The following is an 8867-nucleotide window of genomic DNA, read 5'->3' on the forward strand; positions in this document are numbered from 1 at the left end:
CGTGTATACACTGCACATGACGGGTCTTACCATGTGATATAAGAGGCTGGTGCTGCTCCATTACATTTCACTGCACACACGTGTATACACTGCACATGATGGGTCTTACCTTGTGATATAAGAGGCGGGTGCTCCTCCATTACATGTCACTGCAGACACGTGTATACACTGCACATGACGGGTCTTACCTTGTGATATAGGAGGCCGGTGCTCCTCTATTACATGTCACTGCACACACGTGTATACACTGCACATGACGGCTCTTACCTTGTGATATAAGAGGCTGGTGCTCCTCCATTACATGTCACTGCACACACGTGTATACACTGCACATGACGGGTCTTACCCTGTGATATAAGAGGCTGGTGCTCCTCCATTACATGTCACTGCACACACGTGTATACACTGCACATGACGGCTCTTACCTTGTGATATAAGAGGCTGGTGCTCCTCCATTACATGTCACTGCACACACGTGTATACACTGCACATGATGGGTCTTACCCTGTGATATAAGAGGCTGGTGCTCCTCCATTACTCCTCACTGCACACACGTGTATACACTGCACATGACGGCTCTTACCCTGTGATATAAGAGGCTGGTGCTCCTCCATTACACGTCACTGCACACATGTGTATACACTGCACATGATGGGTCTTACCCTGTGATATAAGAGGCTGATGCTCCTCCATTACTCCTCACTGCACACACGTGTATACACTGCACATGACGGCTCTTACCCTGTGATATAAGAGGCTGGTGCTCCTCCATTACACGTCACTGCACACACGTGTATACACTGCACATGACGGCTCTTACCTTGTGATATAAGAGGCTGGTGATCCTCCATTATATGTCACTGCACACACGTGTATACACTGCACATGACGGCTCTTACCTTGTGATATAAGAGGCTGGTGCTCCTCCATTACATGTCACTGCACACACGTGTATACACTGCACATGACGGCTCTTACCTTGTGATATAAGAGGCTGGTGCTCCGCCATTACATGTCACTGCACACACGTGTATATACTGCACATGACGGCTCTTACCTTGTGATATAAGAGGCTGGTGCTCCTCCATCATGGCCTCCTTGTACAGATCCTTGTGTCCTTCTATATACTCCCACTCCTCCATGGAGAAATAGACAGTGACATCCTGACACCTTATAGGAACCTGACAACACAATGACACCGTCATCACCCAGACCCCTCCAGTGCTGTTACTGGAGAATTTCCCAGCATTCCCAGCAGTGTCACCTCTCCAGTCAGCAGCTCCATCATCTTGTGGGTGAGTTCTAGGATCTTCTGCTCATGGATCAGGGGGTGAGGGGGAGGCTCTGTGATGGGGGGAGGGGTCCTGCTCCGCCCTCCTGACTCCTGGAGATGGACGATGGGAGTCACACAGTCCCCCGATGTCTTCTTCACAATTGTGTACTCCTGTGGATGGAGAGAGACACTTAGGGAATAAACCCTTCAGGGGCCATGTGCTCTCCTCCGGCCCTCTCCTCCTGGTACAACGTGCCTACTTACCTTCTCATGGCTCCTACAACATGACTATTGGTCACTGGTCACATGATACATCACTCACCATACTGGGGGATGATCTTCAGGTTCTCCATCACTTGGAAGGTGTGGAGGCCGTTCTCCAGGACCCTGGACTCTTCCTATCACTTCCTATGATGGATTCTCATTCCCGATGTCTGACTTGTTACAGAATACAATAAAGAGGAGAGAAATCTAGAAAAGTTTACCTCTCCACTCAGCAGGGAGACGATCTCCAAGGTGAGGTCTAATATTCTTCTGCTGATCTCCTTCCTGTCCATCCTTGGTGGTCATTCAGGAGAAGAGGAGAGAACTGGAGGAGCTGGAGGCTTCTAGTACTGCAGGCGCCTTTATAAGAAGAGGAGAGGAAATCATCCAGGGGACAAGACCAGATGTCACCTCCAGAACCGCACTTCCTGAGCCTGGAGGGGCCCCGCTTCTCAGAGCCCCCACCACATGGATTCCAGGGGCCCCAACATGGAGATCTCTGGTGGCTCCACAGGAGATAAATGTCTGATAGATGCAGGTCCCACCTCTGGGCTGTGCTCAGCTGTGTCCAGAACTCCTAGAGAAGAGACTGGAGAGAGCTGAGCTCAGGCCGGGCCCCGCTCCATTCATTCTCCTCCTGGAGGAAGGGGCCCCTCACCAGGACAGTCAGGGGCCAGCGAATGATGACAACCCCCGCTATCCCCACTACTCCTCCCCCATCATACTAAGCTGAGGAGCGGAGAAGGATTCCTTGTGTGTAATGGAGGAGAATCTCCAGAGGTGACATGTCTGAGCTCTCCACCACACTGTCTCCTCACAGCTCATCTTACCTGCAGGCTGGAGGAATGGCTGATACCAGAGAGAACAAGAGCCCTGACTACTGACCAGGACCTGCCCAGTATCTGCTGCACTGCCAGAGCTGAAGGACCTGCAGTGACATCACTGTCATGTGATCAGGGGGCGGGGCTCAGCAGTGGAAAGATAATAGGTGGTGAAGGACCTAGAGTGATGTCACTGTCATGTGATCAGTGCAGGGGGCGGGGCTAAGCATTGGAGAGGATAAAAGGTGGTGAAGGACCTGGGGTGATGTCACTGTCATGTGATCAGTGCAGGGGGCGGGGCTAAGGAGAGTAGAAGAGGTGGTGAAGGACCTGGGGTGACCTCATCATCATGTGATCAATGCAGGGGGAGTGGCTCATAAGTGGAATAGATAACAGGTGGTGATGGACCTTGGGTGACGTCACTTTCATGTGATCAGGGTAGGGGTAGGGTTTAGCAATAAAGAGGATAAGAGATGGTGAAGGATGTGAGGATGTCACTTTCATGTGGTCAGTGCAGTGCGCAGGGCTTTGTATGATGGAGGCGTGATGAGCACTTTCTCTACTCGTTAATTTCTAACGATAATTTGTTTTCCCTTAGTCCTAACAGTGGCACAGATGGGGGGGTATTCTGCCCCTGTTGACTGGTTAGGACAGGTGGAAGTTTTAATGAAATAAAAGAACTGAACATAGACACGCCCTCCCTGCCCCCAATAAAGAGGGGCGTGACCCTCAGGACATCGTGTAATTACAAGTAGATAAAAATAATCACAATTACGATAAAACTAAAAAAAGGGGGGGATTTGTGCGCCACTATTAGGACTAAGGGAAAACAAATTATCGTTAGAAATTAACGATTCCCTTACGTCCTAACCAGTGGCACAGATGGGGATTTAGCAAGTAGAAACCCCCATGGGAGGGTCCTCATGCCTGGCGGAAGATAACACTGTCCGGCCAAATGAGGAATAACTATGTATTCTAGCATCCACTCTACAGTGTGAGATAAAAGTGGAGTGAGAACTCCAAGAAGCTGACTTACAGATCACGTCCAATGGGATCGAGCTTCTCTCTGCAAAAGAAGTGGCCACTGCTCGAGTAGAGTGGGCCCTTACAAATTCAGGGGACTCCGAGCCCTGAGACATATAAGACTCCCGAATTGCCTCTTTGATCCAAAGACTGATGGAGGGCTTAGAGGCTTTCCTCCCCTTATGGGTACCGGAAAAAAGGATAAGGAGGTTTTCATCCTTCCTAAATACCTTGGAGCGTTCCAGGTAAATCCTAAGACATCATCTGTAAGAGTTGGGTAAACCAAGCTCTTTTCGGCCAGTATGGGATAATGGCGATAACTGACGCTTGGTCCTGCCTGATTTTCATCAAGACCCTTGGTATCAAGGAAATTGGAGGGAAGATGTAGGCCAGCCTGAACCTCCATGGGATTGACAGAGCATTTATAGCCACCGGGTTGTCCTCCCTGTAAAGGGAGCAATACCTCTCCAACTTGGTGTTGAACCTCGTTGCCATGAGATCGATCTCTGGCATGCCCCACCTAAGCGCTATCTCCTTGAAGACCTCTGGATGAAGTGACCATTCTCTGGTTGGAAGACCTCGGCTCAGGCGGTCCGCGATCACATTGTGAACTCTGCGGATGTGAACGGCTGACAAGCGGGTGAGGTTCATTTCTGCCCAATCCAGTATCACCCCTATGTCTCTCAGGAGACTTTGTGACCTCGTGCCTCCCTGCTTGTTGATATATAGTACAGCGGTCATGCTGTCTGATTGTATCTTCACGGCCTTTCCTCGAATGAAGGGAGCAAAATGAAAAAGAGCTAGTCTGATTGCTCTGATTTCCAGGAGATTCGATGACAATAACCTCTCCTGAGGTGTCCAAGTTCCCTAGACTGTCTTGTCCTGAAGATGCGCACCCCAGCCTACTAGGGATGCGTCTAAAGTAAGTATGATCCAAGAGGGCTGGATCAGGGACTTGCCGTCCTCGAGGTGGGACCACCACCTTAGAGAGGATCAGACTTTGTAAGGCAGGGAGAGCACGAAATTGAGTCCACTTGGCTAGTACTTTCGACTGGAGCGGACGTAGATGCCATAATGCCCAAGGTACCGCCTCTGCGGTTGAAGACATTAGTCCCAACATCTACATCCATGTTCGAATCGTTACCTGTTTTGGTACAGAGAGAGAACGGGCTGTCCGTTGCACGGATTGCCTTCTTTCGGGAGTGAGATGAATCGTCATCCTGACTGAATCCACCGAGAACCCCAGGAACCTTACCGAGGTGGCTGGTTGAAGTTGGGATTTGTCCCAATTAATTATCCATCCCAACTGATGCAGGAATGTAACAGCCTGTTGGATGTGTTGGGACAGGATCGCTTGGGAAGGAGCTCTGAGGAGCCAGTCGTCCAGGTATGGAACTATACTTAGGCCCTGAAGCCTTAGCGCGGCCACCACAGAGACCACCACTTTGGTGAAAGTGTGTGGGGCTGAAGAAATCCCAAACGGGAGGGCCACAAACTGAAAATGTCTTAGGACCCCCCCCCCTCCCCGATGTTTACAGTGATCCTTAAGAATCTTCTGGACCCAGGATGGATGGGAATATGGAGATAAGCATCCTTGAGGTCTAAGGTTGCCAAGAAATCTCCCGGCAAAAGAAGATTGGTTACCTACTGGATAGTTTCCATACAGAACTTCTTTTGTTTTATGAAACGGTTGAAGAACCTCAAATCTATAATCATCCTCCAACCTCCAGTATTCTTGGGTACCAGAGTAGATACCTGTGCCCCTCTCTTGAAGAGGAACCTCTTCTAAGGCCCCCTTCTGGAAGTATTCTAGCACGTAATTCTCTAGAATCTCTTGCTTGTTGCTGGGAAGAAGCCTTGTTTGGACGACCTTGTCCGGAGGCGGACTGCTCAAGTCCACAAGGTAGCCCTGAGAAATTATGCGCAGGACCCAACTGTCCTGGATATGATCCGCCAACGGAAATGTGGGGAGAAGGGAGCCTGGGATTTCCAGTCAGACCGGCTAAATACCAAGAGCCTCGAGGAGGCCCGCAATCAGAGCGCCGAGGATTTCTTGGGGGGTCTAGAACCCCGAGAGGATTTTCCTCCTCTACGGGAGCCCCAATCCCTCTGGGCTCTGGGTTGAGGTTCCGATCTGGAACCAAGCCTTTTGCCCCGACCACGAAAGGACTGCTGGGGAAGGGACTTGCCCTTCTTGTCCGACAGCCCTTCCATTATTTGGTCAAGCTCTGCACCAAAGAGTTTGCCGGGTTCGTATGCCATGGCACAAAGATTGTGCTTCAAGGTCGTATCAGCCTTCCAAGGTTTCAACCAAAGCGGACGCCTGCCCGCGGTTGAGCCCGCGGTTGAGAGAGCCATGGACTTAGATGCCAGCTTCAACTGTTGTGGAGCTGCGTCATACAGGAAGTCTATGGCAAGGGTGGCCGTTTTACATGAGGCCAGAATGTCGTCCCTAGAGACCCCCTGGTCTAGGTCAGATTGAATCTGGGTGAATCTTGTCTTTAGGAAATTCGCTACTTCAGAAAAAGAAATCGCGACTGAGACGGAGGACGAGGAATAAGCGCGCCTAAGGGCGCAATCCGCCTTCCGATCCATTGCATCTTGCAAACTTGACCCGTCATCTGATGGGATTAGGGTCCTTCTTGATAGTTTCGAAATCGCCATGTCCACTTTTGGGACAGGCCCCCAGGAAGATTCCTGATCCTCTTTGACCGGAAATACTGCCCTAAATCTTTTGTTCTACTCTGGACCTTTCTCCGGCTTTCTCCATTCCGTCTTCATCAGAGATAGGAGAGAACTATCTGCTTTAAAGGCCCTAGGCCCCTTAGAGGCAGAAGATGATGCTTCCCCCGGATCAACGTCCTGGTCTTCCGACTGGATGGATCTTAGTAGCCGCTTGGCTTTTTCCGGCGGAAAAAAATATGAAAAACCGTCCTCCTCCTCAGAGGAGGAAGAGGCTAAACCGTCTCTCGCATCCTGAATCCCCGATACCTCCATCGCCCGATGCGGAGAGGAGGGACGACGGCGTTTAGAAACCAGGGCATGTTTAAACTCTTCTATGGAAGCGTTCACTTGGTTCATATTGGTCTCCATATAGCCCTTTTACTCACTTCCGCAAGATGGCAGCGCCCAGCAGAACATGCGGGACGCTGTTACCGCCGATTCAGTCCTCGGAACGAGGTAAGGCCGAACGCTCCAGAGACTAAGGGAGCATTAGACCTCAGGCGGCATAGAAGGAGCAGAAAAAGCGCTCCCAAAGGGAAATAAAAACACTCTCTCCACCGCTAGGGATGGAGAAGTAGACCACCCATCCTGTCTTGTCCGCAGGACAGAAAAAAACACGATGTCCTGAGAGTCACGCCCCTCTTTATTGGGGGCAGGGAGGGCGTGTATATGTTCATTTCTTTTATTTCATTAAAACTTCCACCTGTCCTAACCAGTCCACAGGGGCAGAATACCCCCCCCCCCCCATCTGTGCCACTGGTTAGAATGTAAGGGAATAGAGAGATGAAGAGATGCTGGGAGTTGTAGTGCTTTCTTTATATAACTGCTCCTTGTATTAAATATCTCCTTATAGGGACACTGACAGGACCTATAAACATATTAATATATTCCTATGCTGTCATAGGTCTTATAATGTGTATGCCGATCATATAGGTGTACCCCCTGTCCGCATTTCAAACACTGTAAAATCTACTTTATAGTCATATGTAAATCACTTGCCTTTGTGCCCAAGGGGCGGTCTTTCTCCTGCATTTGTGCCCAGCCACGCCCCAACTGACGTTTCCTAGCGCCGCCCAGCTCATTATTATTCACTGCGCAGCAGATGCTGAAGCCGCCGCATTGAAGGTTACAGGACGCAGGCGCACTACGATTCCGGCGAGTGAGGGTAAGGTATCTGACGCATGCGCAGAAGCTCCAAGTGAGGCCGATGCCCATACGTTTCTATTGGGCATGCACGGGATCTCGCAGCATCGGGGACTGGAAAATCGCCCAGCGCAGTGAATAATAATGAGCCGGGCGGCGCTAGGAAACGGCAGTTGGGGCGTGGCTGGGCACAAATGCAGGAGAAATACCGCCCCCTTGGGCACAAAGGTAAGTGATTCACATATGACTATAAAGTAGATTTTACAGTCTTTGAAATGCGGACGGGGGTACACCTATATGATCGGCATACACATTATAAGACCTATGACTGCATAGGAATATCTAAATATGTTTATAGGGCCTGTCAGTGTCCCTTAAGGTTTATCTGTTATGGTGGAAGCTGTAGTTCTCTGATTAGGGTTAGTGTTGTCACCTGTCCGGTATTTCACCGGCCAAGCGGGTGTTTTGTTCTCTGAGCCAGTACCGGTATTTTATTTTTACCGGCAATGATAATTGCCAGTATTTTCTGGCCAGATCACACAGTGGGCCGCCCGTCCCAGCCCCTTAGGGTCCATTCACACATCCATGTGTGTTTTGTGGATCCGCAAAACACAGACACCGGCAAAATGCCTTCCGCATTTTGTGGACCGCACATCGCGACACTTAATAGAAAATGCCTATTGCGGACAAGAATAGGACATGTTCTATTTTTTTCGGGATCGTAATTGCGGACGTGTGAATGGAGCCTTACAGAAAGCTGGTTATTTACATATCTGACGGGACCCAGGGAGTGCAGGGCAGCAGCATTATACAGTAGCAGGCAGGCTGAGCCAATGAGGAGCCGGCTCTACACCTGCCTGCTGACATTGATTGATGATGCCCAGAGGTCGCTCAGGAGGAAGCCGAGGTCAGGAAGAAAAGACCTGGCCTACTATCAGAGTTGCTCTCCCTCCTCCGTGCCTCCTGACTGCATCAATCCTGCAGCCTTCAAGTAGGAAGGTAAGTGACCAGTTTTTGTGTGTGTGTATGTGCCTATATATATCTATGTATGCATGTGTGAGGGATCAGAATCCATTTTGTATGAGTATTTCTTCCATCTTGTACATATGTGGAAAATTACTGAGCCGGCTGGCAGGACGTAGGGAATCAAATGTTCCTAGCTGCAAGGCCAAGGTAGCTGCCCCCTCGCTTCCTTATCAGAGTTTGACAGACAAGAGAGAGTTATGTTCTTTCTGAGTTTTGGGATGTACTGCTGAAGAATGTGTACTTTGAGATAAGATGATGCAGAAACTTTGTAATTAATAGAATTCTGTTAGTATGGTGCGGAAGTATTGCCTTTCATGAATAACGAATCAAATCGTTAGTTTCGATTTCCACCCCCTTTGGCGGTGTGCCAGATTTGTCTGTGATTATCTGTAGTGTTATAAAGATGTATAATTTTGTGGAATAAAGTAGAGAGAATCTGATTCAGCAGTGCGTCTGTGTCTGTTCTCTGAGCGCTCATAAGGACACTTCAATTGGGACCCCGACAATCATAGAGGTGGGGCTTTTGCCCCAACAAAACTTGGCGCCCAACGAGGGGCTCGACTAAAGGACACTTCACTGATCTCCCGACCACT

The sequence above is a fragment of the Bufo gargarizans genome, chromosome 2 (assembly GCF_014858855.1).
Source record: "Bufo gargarizans isolate SCDJY-AF-19 chromosome 2, ASM1485885v1, whole genome shotgun sequence".
NCBI lineage: Eukaryota > Metazoa > Chordata > Amphibia > Anura > Bufonidae > Bufo > Bufo gargarizans.